Genomic DNA, 14,673 nt, shown 5'->3' with positions numbered 1-14,673 from the left:
GAGCCATCCAGGCACCCCAGAATGACACTTCTGAGAAAGTGTGCTATGATGTATTGTTACTAAGCAATCACTATATGTAAGGATTATACCTTGGCAAAATAGTGATGAAGGTGGACCCGTATCCATATCCCGAAACAGGTTCAGAGAAGTTAAGGGATTTTCCCCAGATCACACAACTAGAAAATGAAGGAGTAAGGATAGATTCAGGCTCTCACCTAGCAACGCCTACGGTCTCGGCCCCTCTGCTGTATCCAAAGCGCTGGGCAAACTGCCTTATATGCAGCAAGCACACCCAAATGCGCGTTTCTTTTGTCTGTTCAAAGAACAGTTCCCTATCACCTGTCTTTTTTTGAGAGGTGCAGTGAATCTGAGTGATCTGAAATTTTATCAACATCTTAAGTGATTTGTGCGTACAGTCCAGCTCAGAGAATTCCTGCAAGTGTGCTCTTTGTCTCCAGTGTCTCTCTACTCCAATTCATCTTGCCCAGCACCTCTTGAATTTCCTTCCTAAACTGTAAATCAGATCGTGTCATTCTTCAGATTAAAAGCATGATGCATTGTTTCCCACCTCATGTCGAAGAAAATCCAAATATTCTGTAGGCCTCAATCAGACTGTTCAGTTTTATTTCCAATTACTTGCTGTTTTACTTATTGATTGCTGAATAACAAATCACCTCGGACAACTTAGTTGCTTAGAGCAATGATTATCATTGTGGTAGCTCTCACAGTTCCTGTGGCTCAGAAATTTGGGAAGGGCTCAGTGAAGCAGTTTGGACTCAGGTCTCTCATGCGGTTGGAGGTTGATGTTAGCTAAAGCTGAGATGGTGGGCAGATAAAACAGCTGCAGGGTGACCAGGCATCTGTCTCGTTTCATATGCTATCACGGCCTCTTTGGTTGCTCCACAGCATGGCGGCCTCAGGGAAGTCAGACTGCTGACATCATGGCTCAGGGCTACAGAGGCGAGTATCTCAAGGGAACCAGGCAGAAACCATAGCCTCTTTTATGACCAATCCTATGAAGTCACATAGCATCACTTCCACCAGAGTCTCAAAGCCTACCCAGATTAAAGGGAAAAGGAACATTGACCCCACCTTTCCCATGGGAGGAGTATCAAAGTGATGTTGTAGGAAGAGCTTACAGGATGGGAGAAATTGTTGTGGCTATCTATGGAAAATGCAGTGTGACCCATATACCCATTACATACTCCATATTCTATTCTCTTTTAGGATTGTTTTTGTTCAAACTGTTTCTTTTACTTGGAATAGTGCTCCCCATCCTGTGAAATCTTACACATCCTTCAAGACCCAGCTTAAATGTTCCCTCCTCTGAGACACTTCCCTTCTGTCCCTGAGAACAATCATTCCCACCCTCCTCTAAGACCACAGAGCGGCCTACCTCTATCCTAGCAGAGGGAGCTCTGTAGATTCTATGACTCGTTAGAATATGAACTCTTCAAGCTATTTGCCTTTGAAACCCTCATGACTAGCAATATGAAATCAATAAATGTTTGTTGTTGTGGGGGTCAGACATAGCAGGTTAAGGTCTTGTGCAGCCTACTAATTTATGGGGAGAAGCTGAGCTGCATACAACCTGAAGTATTCTTTTTCCTCTCTCTCCGATTAGTATCTCCTTTCCTGGGAAAGGAGGATATAGATCTGGAAACAAAAGAGACAATCAGAGAATATTACTTCCTCAAAGATGAGATCATTAATGCATGTGTGAGATGACCATAAAGCCAGCTTTGAGAGCTCCCTATTCAACTGCAAATTGTTCATCATGGTCCTGCTCTCTTGTAGCTGTGTTTTTATATTCACTGCTCTGCTTCCTGAAAGCGACAATTTCTGTTAATGCACTGACCAAGCAGCAGCATAATAATCCTGTCAGCAAACAATGGATGGGAGCTGAGGTTTGAAAGGAGGTAAACCTTCTAGTGTTTTTATCCTCTTGACTGAAGTAATTTTAGCAATGACATATGATCATATTTGGGTCTTTGTCTCAGCTGTAATGAATCATCCATTGCAGGATTTTCAAGGTTATCAGGGGTGGGGGTGGGGGTTTATCTTGGGAAGGGGAAGAATCTTTGTAAGTGCATCGAATAGCCTGACTATGATCAAAACAAGCTACATAAGCAAGCAAAGGTGCCACTGGAATCTTTGAAAACTATCTATTTAATGATGATGGTATCTAAGTTGGAAAATTGGATTCAATTTCTAATAGTTCACGATCTTCCAGAACTCATTTAACAGTTATTCCAGCAGAACAGCAACTTGGGTCAAAACAGATACAGGAGATGAACTATTCTTATATCCCAGGGAGAACCCAGAAGACTTTTTAAATTGCCCCCTCTCTCCAGTTTCTCCCCTCTACTACCCCAAATTTAGACCTCAGTGAAGTTAACTGGCTTCTAAGTAGGAGATAGAACTCTACGTACTTTTCATTTTAGTTGTAAGCAGCCAGCTTCCTATTTCTTGTATTATACTTATGAATAATTCAGAAACATTTATTGAAAAATAAAATCTTAATCTTATGGTTGAATATTTAAATTCACACATCATTGGATCATATTTTATATGCAAGACTATATGCTACAGACTCCTAATACATGGCCACTAAATGATCCTAGAGGCTCGGTGAAAAGAAATGATCCTTTGTTCTTCTACCTCCAAAGCATTCTTTTCTTATTTCACTTCGTTTTCTTTTGTGCCAAAATCGTTCTGTCATAAGAGCTCAGTATGTTGGCTGCAAGTAGATGTTTGCGCTTTTTTAGTCTGGAGGTAGAAGCACTAGTTGTAGATGCCTAGCAGAAAGGGCGTGTCTTTAATAAGTGCCACAAGGACTCGTGGGAATCACTTAAGTAAGAACCATTTTCTATGGATTGAATGACTTTGTAAAGCACATTGGCCACTCAACTAATCATAGACATCAGCCTTGTTAATTCTGAGATTTCTCTATAAATCTTCTGATTTCTCTCTTGGCATTCAGCCTCTCTGACGTTGTTTTTTTCACCTTTCAAGTGTGAGATTCAGATTGGGCTCAGCATTTTGTAGATCTGTATTACTACTCCTTCTGAGAATATTATTAAATTCAAAATTATAGTATCCATAGCAACCATAACTAGGTCAGTTTGCACTCAGAGTAACAAATAACACGGAGAATCTATATCCTTTTCCAACCATCCTCTGTGCCTGCAAAACTTTGTTAGGCTGCTGAAAGTAAGTGGTTTTGCAGGAAAAGTGCCTGGTAGCACCTGGAAGAGGTATTTTCATATTTATGTGTTATCCACACTTAGAAAACTTCATGCAAATTGGACAATGTGTATATGATTTTACTTTATACAAACAACATGAATATTGGAATAATGGTTTTTAGCAGTGAAGCTTTACTTATTTCTTTTAAAATATTGTGAATAATGACTAATAAAAATAAACTCAAAGAATTCTTGTAAAAAGAATTGGAGTAACATGGAGATGTCTCCTTTCTACTTTGGTTATAGCTAATATTTTCCCCCAAAGCAGCTGTTTTCCTATTAAACCAAGAAATATTCATTGCTCCTTCCTACTTATTTGTTAAATATTTTTCTCTAGCAGCATATATAACATGATATGGTTTTTATTAGAGCATTATATTTATATACATATAATTTCACAATTAGAAAAAATTTGGACAGATATATATATCGACAGTGGTTCTGGAGGGGAGCAGAGGGGAATTTTCCCTTTTTACTCTAAGCTTTTTGTATTGGACATTCCTAAACAATCTACCAGTTACTAAGTTCTTTATTAGTATGTATAATAGTATAATTATTAGTATATCTATAGTATTAGTTGACAGATTTCTCCTTCAAGTCACCCAGTCAAAATGTTGTCTCCTCCTCAAATCAGTAAGTAGAGAACAGCATTAATAATAACTACCATTGGGGCACCTGGGTGGCTCGGTCGGTTGAGCAACCAATTCTTGATTTCAGCTCAGGTCATAATCTTAGGGTTGTGAGATTGAGCCCTGTGTTGGGATCCACACTCGGCGGGGAATCTGCTTGAGATTGTCTCTTTCCCTTGCCCCTTCCTGCTCTCTCTCTCTTTAAAATAATAAATAAATAAATATGAATAAATAAACAAATAAATAACTACCATTCATAGAACATCTACTGTGCACATGCACATGACATTTGAAAACTGTAGCTCATGCAATCCTCAGAACAATCCTATGAGGCAAATATTATCATTCTTGTTATTCAGATGCAGAACTAAGACTGAAAGAAGTTAAACAACTTCACTCTAGATCAGCTGGTGGAGGGCAGAAAAGAGATGGTGGTCCAGGTGTCAGACTCTCAAACCTGTGGCTTTCCCATCAAAGCACATTTTCTGCATAAATGAGTAGTCCCCGCCTTCTCTATAGTTTCTGAGTGGGTGCTCCCAAAGAAAATACTGTCTGCTTGTCAGAGCCAGTGAATGTTGAATTAGATTTCCAGCCTTAACCTCTGTATTTCTCATTTTAGGAAACCGCGATCCATAAAGCTTACATGACTGCAAAAGCTCATCCTGTTGGTTAGTTGCAAACCCAGAACTAGAGTGGAGCCACTGGCTGCCTAAACTTTCTCCCCACTTAATACAACATGTTGTTATCGCAGACACAATCTTCCCCCTAAGTCACAGTGGCAAGCTCACTTTGTGGGCATTCTTTGCATAGACATTTCTCTCCTTCTTTCCTTATGGCAATGAGATGTGGATTAGGAGTGACCCACAGCACCTGGAGACAAATTAAAGACAAATATGGCATTTGATTTTAAATGTATTAAATTCTGCCCCAATATTAGTACAAACAATGTGTTAAAAAATGTGCAGACTCTTTTGGAGTGGGATTATAAGGCTGGAAATCCAGAATTGTAAAAAAAAAAAAAAAAAAAGGTTTTAGAATATGAGTAGGTTGAGACAATAGAAGGAGATTTTAGAAGGCAATAATAAGAGAGATTTAGTGAGACCATAAAAGGCAAGGAAAGAGAAACAGCTCAGAGACTCTGATCTGGGAGTGTGTGCACCTCGAAAGAGAAGTGTGCACAGAAATTCAATAAGCTGACTATTCAACAGGATATTTAATTCAGCCTTGGGCAGACTATGGGATACCTGCTGCTTTCACCTGTTACCAGTGAAAAAAGCTTGATCTAAACAGAAGGAATCTTGACTTCTCTTAAAAACTGTAAAAGAAATATTTAGTATCTCATTATGGCAAGATGTGTGACTACATGTGTGTCAGGAGGTAGAGGAGGGGAGTGGGGATGCTCAAGGGCGGGCGTAGATAGAAAGATGGGTGTAGCAATGTGTGTGATTTAGAAAAAGTCACAAGGAAGTCTTATGTAACTGTAAACTTGTAACAAGGTGAATTAATCAGCATATATATCTGTACTTTACCTTATCACTTCTGCTGAGACTCATTTTGATTTTAGTTTGATTTTAGTTTCATAAATAATTCAAGAAACTATTTATGTCATTTAAATTATTTATTCTGGAGGTAAATCAAGATGAAAGGTGAAGTCACTAAGCCAGTCAATGAACACTTACTTAGTGCCTGCTCTCTACTGTTCACAGTCATAGTGCTCCCAGGCAGGGAATAGACCACAATTTATCAGAATTCTGATCTAGCTGGGGGTTGCCAAAATGACCCCAGTGAGCAACGAGATCGTGAAATACTCTGCATTTCTGCTGACTTCGGTGACTTATAGTTGAATGTCGTGGCCTTGGTTGTCGGTCCCATTTTTTATCTAAACACATATTATCTGTCAAAACCAAATTGGATCCAGACCATAACAAGACATTGCTTTTCATCATTAATCATTAAACCATAAATTAAGCTTTCTAGGGGATTCCAAAACTATATTTTACTGAAAAGTATGAATTGGAAACATGCAATTTACTAATATTATGCCTTATCTGGTCTCCTACCTCATTGCCAAAGTGCTTTTCTTGAGCAGACTAATTCAGTGTTTCCCCCTCTGATAAGCACTAATTTCCATAAAAGTATAACTGAATGCTAATAAAGAAGAAGAGAGTAGACTTTCTCAAATTATTTAAGGCCTACCCCCAGACCCATCCAGTTACAGTCTAAGGTGATTTGAAACGCTTGTGTTAAATTGTTCCTTTCTAGGTCCTAGGACCCAGGGATCATGACCTGAGCCAAAGGCAGATGCTTAACTGACTGCATGACCCAGGCACTCCTGTAGTTATAATAATTTTAAGCTTACTTACTTTTATTCTACTTTTGAGCTTTTTCTACTACTTGACATTCTTATATCTACTCTCACCCTCTTGTCTTGTTTCCTTGTATGTTTTATAATTTTAAATTCCAAGCTTATTTTTTAGTGTTTTTTTTTTTTTTCTGTAGAAAATCTTAGTTGAAGATGTGTCCTTTGGCTACTTCTAGGCTCCCCGGGGGGTGTCACTTTTTTGTTAAGTTTTCATCTCAGAGTTTAACATATTTTACATATATTCTCAAATTTCAACTCTAAATCTTCAAATTCATGTGAGAGGAGGCCGGTGGTTACAAATTCATAGGGGAGATGTTTTCACTTAGAGCCCAGGCTAAGACATTAATTAATTCATTCAATAAACATTTAGGAAGTTCCTGCTATATGCCAGCATTGTGTTAAGGACTAGCAGCAAATTAAACAGGCAAAGCCCCTTCTCTCATGAAAGTTAGATTTTGGTGGAATGTCTTTGTGTTGCTGGTGGGGAAATTTTTCTAGTCTCCTGACAAAAATCCACTTAAAAGTAAACATGTAATATTATATTTATTATTTCTGTGTGTTTGGTGGCAGAGAATTATAATATCTGGTCTACCGCATAGCAGGAAATACATTTCCCCTAACCACTAATGCTCCAGCCAAAAGTCTCCTTTCTTTTCCCAAACATACCAAACTCACTTATGCCATAAGTGGAAGTTTATTTCCACTCTCCCTGAAATCCCATTCCCAGGCCTTCACTTTGCTGGCTTCTTCTTGTCTTTCAGGCTGTGCTCAAATGCCATCTCTTCATGGAGACTTTCCTGGACCACCTTGAACATTCTTTATCTCACTCACTAATTACCCTGTTTTATTTATAACTTTATTGTTATTTGAAATTACTGTATTTTCTTATTTCCTTACTTATTTATCATACCTCTATCCCACTAGAATGTAAGCTCTGTGAGAGCAGGGATCTTTTCTGCTTTGTTTACCATGATTACTCTAGGGTCACACTGTCACCACCTTGATTCAGTCTTAGTGTCACTATTGGTAGAATGACCAAATATTAGGTCATAGTTTGGCCTGCTTACCAATACCTGCTGTTTAATAAAATGTGAGTGTGAGTGTGTGTGTGTGATAGAATTTCCTGTAAGATGTGATACAAAAAGGAAAATACAACATCACCAATGATTGCTTCTAACCAAGACTTTATATTTGAATTCTAGATTATAGACTTCACAGGGGTGAAGGCACAAAATAAATGACACCAGAAAGAAAAATTTGGAAGGCAAGGGCATTCCATAGGACTAATTGTCCAGGGTCTTCAGCAAGTAAGAATTAGTATCTTTAGTGATGGTGCCTGATGCTTGGCCCCTAGATAGTATCACATCCAGTCATTGGTTCTTGTATTCTGCTTGTTTTATGCAGATAATAAGTAAACTGAATCTTGCCCTTAGAATATGTGCATCTGCCTCCAGTAAACTTTTAATGCATGTGTTAGGAGCGCCCAAAGTAGAGATAAGGTAGACATACCCAATTTATACAAGCCGTATTAACTGCTCTTGGCCTGCTTGCTAATAAATTTTGTTTGATAAAATGTGAGTGTGTGTGTGTGTGTTGTGTGATAGAATTTGGTGTAGGACCTGTTTTCATTATAAACCTCCCCACCTCTACTTATTAGTAGCTATCGAAACTAGGAGAGTGAGCTTAACAGTTTTAGATGATTAAATTGCCCTTAAGTTATATTTTTAAAGTTACTTAAAATATTAGAATAAACAGATAAAATGGGGTACATCCAACTCTACCAGTAAATATGTATAACCCTCGTAATAGTTAAAACATTTCCAGAAGTATATTGATTATATTAAATCCAAATCAATAACTTTTTTCTTAGTCAATAAAATGTTTCTCTTAAATACAATTGCTGGGTTACTTAATCCCATTTCACATTAAAATATAACTTTTAATTTTAAGAATTCCCTTCTATAGGATGATTTATTCCCCAGAGTAGTCGCCAAGTTCTCTTTTCCTCCCTCTAACAATGTAGAGGAAAGCACTGTTTTAACTGTAAACAGAATGGAGAAGAAAATAGTTGTCATGCTAGTAACTCTTTCTTTTCAACTTGTAACTTGAAGGTATGTTCTCCACATATTTGTCCACAGATGAACAAACCAAGACATAGACTTAAATATGAACTCAAAAGAAAGAAAATTAAATATTATCTGAAATACCACCTGAGTTGACTCCTGGGCAAAAGCAGTGATGAATCTTAGGACAATTATGAAAGCTCAAGATAGAATAAAAATGAATAAAAGTTGGTATGGCTCAGCTATCTTGTTACATCAAATCTGTGATTAAAAAAAAAAAAAAACCTCCTATCAGTAAAACACAGCTTCCAAAGCTCTCCTTGATTTGTCAGTCAAAGCATCTAAATAAAAGAAAGAGGAATATGTCTCTACTGCAGCTTCAGCACCCCCTTGAAAAATATCTTCAAGTTGGCACCAAAGGTGCAATTTATTGAACTAGAGTACTTATTGAATTATTTGCTTGTTTTTGGTGTGGGATGGAGGGTAGGCAAGTTTTTTCCCAAAGAAAATTCCTGTGCACCTAATATATAAAATAGATATAAGAACAGAATGTGCCTGTAAGGTAAGCTAAACTTTTATTATTATTTTTTAATTGGTGGAAAAGATTACATCATGGCACAATCTTAGGAGCACATTCTCATACCCTTATGGGTTTTTTTTTTAAAGATTTTATTTATTTATTTGAGAGAGAGAGAGCACATGAGAGGGGGGGAGGGTCAGAGGGAGAAGCAGACTCCCCGCTGAGCAGGGAGCCTGATGCGGGACTCGATCCAGGGACTCCAGGATCATGACCTGAGCCGAAGGCAGTCGCCCAACCAACTGAGCCACCCAGGTGCCCCACCCTTATGGGTTTTATTCAACACTGTTACACATTGAGTAAGTTCAGTTTGGATGGTTTGAAGATACTAAATCTTTTAACTCAGGTTTAAGAACATCTGATTGAGAAAAATCACAAGGGTTTTTAATACTTGCCACAAAAAGTTAGTATCTTACCTTTCCTATTCAGTACATTGCATTCCAAAGAATGAGAAAAGTTATCCTGTAAGTAGATATTGACTATAAGAGAGTCAAAACATAAATGGGAGGTTTTCTGCTTCTTTCTGTATTCAGTGGCAAAGATGTTATGGAAATGTATTACTAGGTAACATTTATTGAACACTTACTATATGCAAGGCACTCTGAGTGCTTCTCATGGATCATGGCACTTAATCCTCACAAGAACCTTGTGAGATAGGTACAACTCTTGTTTTACAGAGGGATACTAAAGTTAGGGAAATTAAGTAATTTCCCAACATTACAAATAGTAAGTGATGGAGTCAGAATTCAAACTTGGGTATAAGTTTCTAACCATTATGCTACATACACACATCATTAAAAAAAACACACCACATTTTTTAAAAAGATTTATTTATGTATTTGAGAAGGGGGGGGAGTGTGAACAGAGGGAGGGGCAGAGGAAGAGAGAATCTCAAGCAGACTCTCCAATGAGATCGGAGCCCCACTTGGGGCTTGATCCCATGACTCTGAGATCATGACCTGAGTTGAAACCAAGACTCAGATGCTCAACTGACTGAGCCACCCAGGTGCCTTTGGAACTTTATTTTTAAAATCAGAACAGATACTGTTACTAGCAAATTTTAAGAGCCTATTTCTAAGCAACACTATTGACAGAGCAAAAGTCACCTTATTGATAAATGCTAATCTGTATTTGGCTGCTAGCCCATGGTACAGAAGAGTACGGTACAAAAAAAAAAAATTGTCCTTAACCCAATAATAATTCAATCTCAATTATTCATTACAGAAATCTCTTAAAGTTACGTCTTGAAGTTCATACAAAGGTAAACATGTTTAATTCAAGACATGTGCTATGTTTTAAAAAGTCGTTTACTCAAAGTTGAAGGCAGTGAAATATTTGAAATTTTGATTTCAAGCAGAAGTATCTGAATCTGTATAACAGTTTCACTTACTTTTTAAAAATGTTTATCCAACAGATTAAAATTCAATGTCATGATTCTCCTTTATGAGACAAGCAAGTGTTCCTTGTACTTAGTTTTGACCTTTAATTTAGAAAACAAAGGTTAGAATTGAAATATTGTATGCTCATTAAACTATTAATAGATATGTCAATCCTCCAAATCCTACCAATGAATTTTACTGTGAGTTTTTTGTGATTATAAAATGAGACACGTTCTTTATAGAAAGTATTGAAAATATGGAAAACATAATAAAATTAAAATTATCTATAATCCAAAACCTAGAAAGAATACTGGGTTTTTTGTTTGTTTGTTTGTTTTTACAGATAGTATATCCTTCTGATGATTTCTCTAATTACATGTCTCTTTATATACATTTCTATATAAATGTGAGACCATACTTCGCAGTCTTGTAATTATTTCAATGAAAAATATGTAATGGGCCTATCTCTATATCACATATTAATGTGTGTAATTAATATAAATCGTTGTCTCAAGTTAGAATTTAAATATTCCCATTTTTTCTTCATTATAAATAATATGATATTAGATATCCTTGCACATAAATCTTTGAATGTATGCTCTTCTTTCACCCTTCCATGGACTAATTTTCCCAGAAAGTAAAAAAAAAAAAAAAAATTAAAGATTTATTTATGTATTTTAGAGAGAGAGGGAGAGAGGGCTCAGAGGGGAGGGGCAGAGGGAGAGGGAGAGAGAATCCAGGCAGAGGCTCCACTGAGTGTGGAGCCCCACGCAGGGCTCGATCTCACAATCCTGAGATCACAGCCTGAGCTGAAACCAAGAGTAAGATGTTAACCAACTGCACCACCCAGACGCCCCCTGAAAATTAGAATTTGATTCCAGAAACACTAATCTGTTAACCCACTGATATTTTATAAACCGTTTATATTTATAGTTCTAGAACATCCTTCCTCTGAGCATTCTGAGCAGTTTTATATACATTAAAACTTACTTCCTGTTGTTCGATGGGTCAGTTTTTTTAAATGACAGGAATGAAAGAAACTGGCAGGAAAGAGTTGATTGACTGAGAGGAGAGAGAAACAAAAAAAGTGGGAAAATTCTCTTACACATTATTCTTTCACTCTTGCTATTTCCTTACTCTTGCCTTGTCTACCTGAGTAAATCTTATTCAGCCTTTCAAATTTACACTTCACTATAAGATTACCTCCCTAGGGAGCTTTCTCTCATCTCCTCAGGTGTTTGCAGTGGTTCTGTGTGTGTACTCTCACCGCTTTTTACGAATCCTGGTTCTTGCCTTTGTGTCTATGTGTTTGACATCACTGCGACAGTATTTTGTAGCTCTGACTTGTCCTCTAGAAAATCAGCCTGTACTGCAAGGTCTGTAACTCTATTCATCTCTATCTCTGGTGACATATAAAACTGATTCTGCGGGCGCCTGGGTAGCTCAGTCGGTTAAGCGACTGCCTCCGGCTCAGGTCATGATCCTGGAGTCCCGGGATTGAGTCCCACATGGGGCTCCCTGCTCGGCGGGGAGTCTGCTTCTCCCTCTGACCCTCCCCCCCCCTCATGCTCTCTCTCTCATTCTCTCTCTCTCAAATAAATAAATAAAATCTTTAAAAAAAAACTGATTCTAAAAATGTTTATAGAATGAATAAGTGAGTGGCAAAGTCTACCATTTCTGAAAAGAGGTTCTATTTATTGTTCTGATAGTTAGGGACAAGGGGAAAAGGTTAGAATTTATTGCCTGGACTCCTGAGCTTTTTTTGCCTGAAGGGAAAGAACTGTCAAAGAGAAGAAGGAGGAAGTGGAGGATGGAAGAAGAGGAGAAAGATGAAGTTCTACCGATGTCTGCAGTCATAAAAGCGGACTGCAATGACTCTCACTGTGTCCAGGAACTTGATATACAATCTCTCAATTAGACAATACAGACTTCAATGATACAAACACAAATCATCATACTAGAAAATTTATGAAGGTTTTAAACCTAAGCAAAAAGTTGTTGATCTGGGTTCTTTGAACAAATTTGTGTTTCCCCCCTTTTCCTTCCACAAAGAAAACAAAGACCAGCACATACTAGCAGCCTAAAACTATCATATACTTGGTTTTATGTGTCTGCCAAGCTTTAGAATATTCCCTACATTGCAGAAAACAATGCGTTGTATGGAAGCATAGATACTAGTATTAAGAAGCGCATCAGTGCTTTCTCGTGGAAACAGCTGTCTGATGGGTTTGTGTTGGTAGAGGAGCTGTATTAATAAAGCTGTGCTAATATGGCTTTCCCTAATACTTTTTAAAGGTTGTGTTCTTTGTTCTCTAGATGATTTATCAGATTTTGTCAGAAACTAAAAGGTCAGTTCATATTGTCCCTTCAGGCACCAAAATATCTTGCCATGGAAGTTCTAGAAAAGTGTGACTTAGGATCAGTAAGTTCTCCTCTCCGAAACAGTGACTTGTCTTCTCAGAATGTTGAGCAGAAGGGACACTGGGGTTTCAAAGGAGGAAACAAGCCTCCCCTTCTCTTCTTCAAATCCAAAACACCAGGGATCCTAGAGATAAAAATCTCTTGAAAATACACAGATACATCACACAATCTTAAAATGCTATGAACATACTGAGAAGGCATGAAATGAGGGGGGTTTAAGTACAGGATGATTTTTTATACCATGTTACCCTACCTTTTGCTTTATGTTTTATGCATGTCTTTACTGTTTGAATTTGTTACAGGGAGTATCTATTACATTTGTAATAAAAACAAAGACCCAAAGATATAAAAATAAAATCGTAACACAAATAAGAAACTGGAAGAAAATTAATCACACATACGAAAAAGAAGTAAGATCTTTAATAACATCATAATGGAAAGAATTCAAGCAAATTGACAAGGACACCAATGCCTCAATAATAAAATCTGGGCAAAGGTCATGAGCAGATTTCACAGAAAAAGAAATACGGATATGCAAATGGCTATTCCCTTTCATTTACCTTCCCAATGGATAGCAGAGTAATTTTTCTAGAACAGAATCATATTTACTTCCTGATGAAAACATTTTTAGCTCCATTTTCTTTGAGATTAAGTACTTCCTACCTTTTTTAAGAGGAAGGAAGTTTTACTATCACAAGTTGAGAGAATGTTAATTGGAAAGCAGTGAGGATTAGACACCACTTTCAGAAGACTGGAGTGACTCAAGCCAGATTTCAGGGGCTCAAAGAGAAAATTGTGAGAAACAACTGCAGGATAAAATATAGACCACACATTCACGAAGCTTGTCAATCAAAGGTAGTGAAAGGGGACAAGAGCTAGGAGGAGGGATGGTTATTAACTGATCCACGTGTCTAATAGATACTGACTCTTGGTCTTGTTTAAACTTCTTACCTTTCATTTAGATTGTTTTTATGCTTTTTGGTGGGCTCATCAATGTAATTCACACTTACGGAAAATTTTTAAAATACATGTTAAGAGTGAGGAAATAGAAAAAAAGTCACCACTCAGGGTCCCACCACCCAGAAACATAGTGATATTTAGAGAATTATCTTTCAGCACCCCTAGGATACCTTTATTTTTTTATATGTATGAGATATCATCTTTCTCTAGAAATTTGAGATAATGTAAGGCCTCTTTTCATTTTGTGCTATTTCTATCCCTTTCCATTCAAACTGGTGGTATTTCTGCAATGCAATTCTCTTAAAATTTTGTTTTGTTTCATTTTCCATGAATCTTATTGAGATCTGCCTCGTTAGACAAAAGCCACACACAAAAATCTTTTTGAGATAAGCCCTTCTCTATCTTAAGCTTCTGCTAAGACTGCTTAGGAAAAATACTGTACACTTCTTAAAAGCCTCTTGTTTGGTAGAAATTTTCCCCTTAGAGTTTTCTGAGGTTTTTCCAAAGGACTGTACAGCCACACCCTCACTTTATCTCAGGGTGTATCATTACACATCTTTTATCATTATGTATATTCACAGATACCATATCATGCACAGTTTTCTATATACATATGTATATATGTAAAATAATTAATGCTATAACATCCAGTTTCCCACACTATGAAATATTTTACAAACAACATTTTAAATGACTGCTTTTATACTCTATGTTGTTATTCCTCTAATCATTCCCCAGATGTATACCTTGGGGTAGTTGTTTCCAAATTTTGTACTCATAAATGCTGAACAGCTTGGGCATGGTTATTTTTTCAAATTTCAGACTTTTTTTTTTAGGATAGCGCCTTAAATGTAGAATAAATGAATTGAAGGATATTAGTACTTTCATTATTTGTTAAATAGTGCAATACTACTTCCCAAGGAGGTTGAATTATGTCTTACCTTTTTTTTTTCTTACTTCAAGCTTATTATTTATGTCATCTCTTTTTTCTCTCCAAATTTTCCTACTTTCAGCATTTCTCTGGTTGTTTCTTT

The sequence above is a fragment of the Mirounga leonina genome, unplaced genomic scaffold (assembly GCF_011800145.1).
Source record: "Mirounga leonina isolate KUSES-001 unplaced genomic scaffold, KU_Mleo_1.0 Mir_357, whole genome shotgun sequence".
Lineage (NCBI taxonomy): Eukaryota > Metazoa > Chordata > Mammalia > Carnivora > Phocidae > Mirounga > Mirounga leonina.
The sequence above is the reverse complement of the archived record's forward strand: the minus strand, read 5'-3'. Positions refer to the sequence as shown.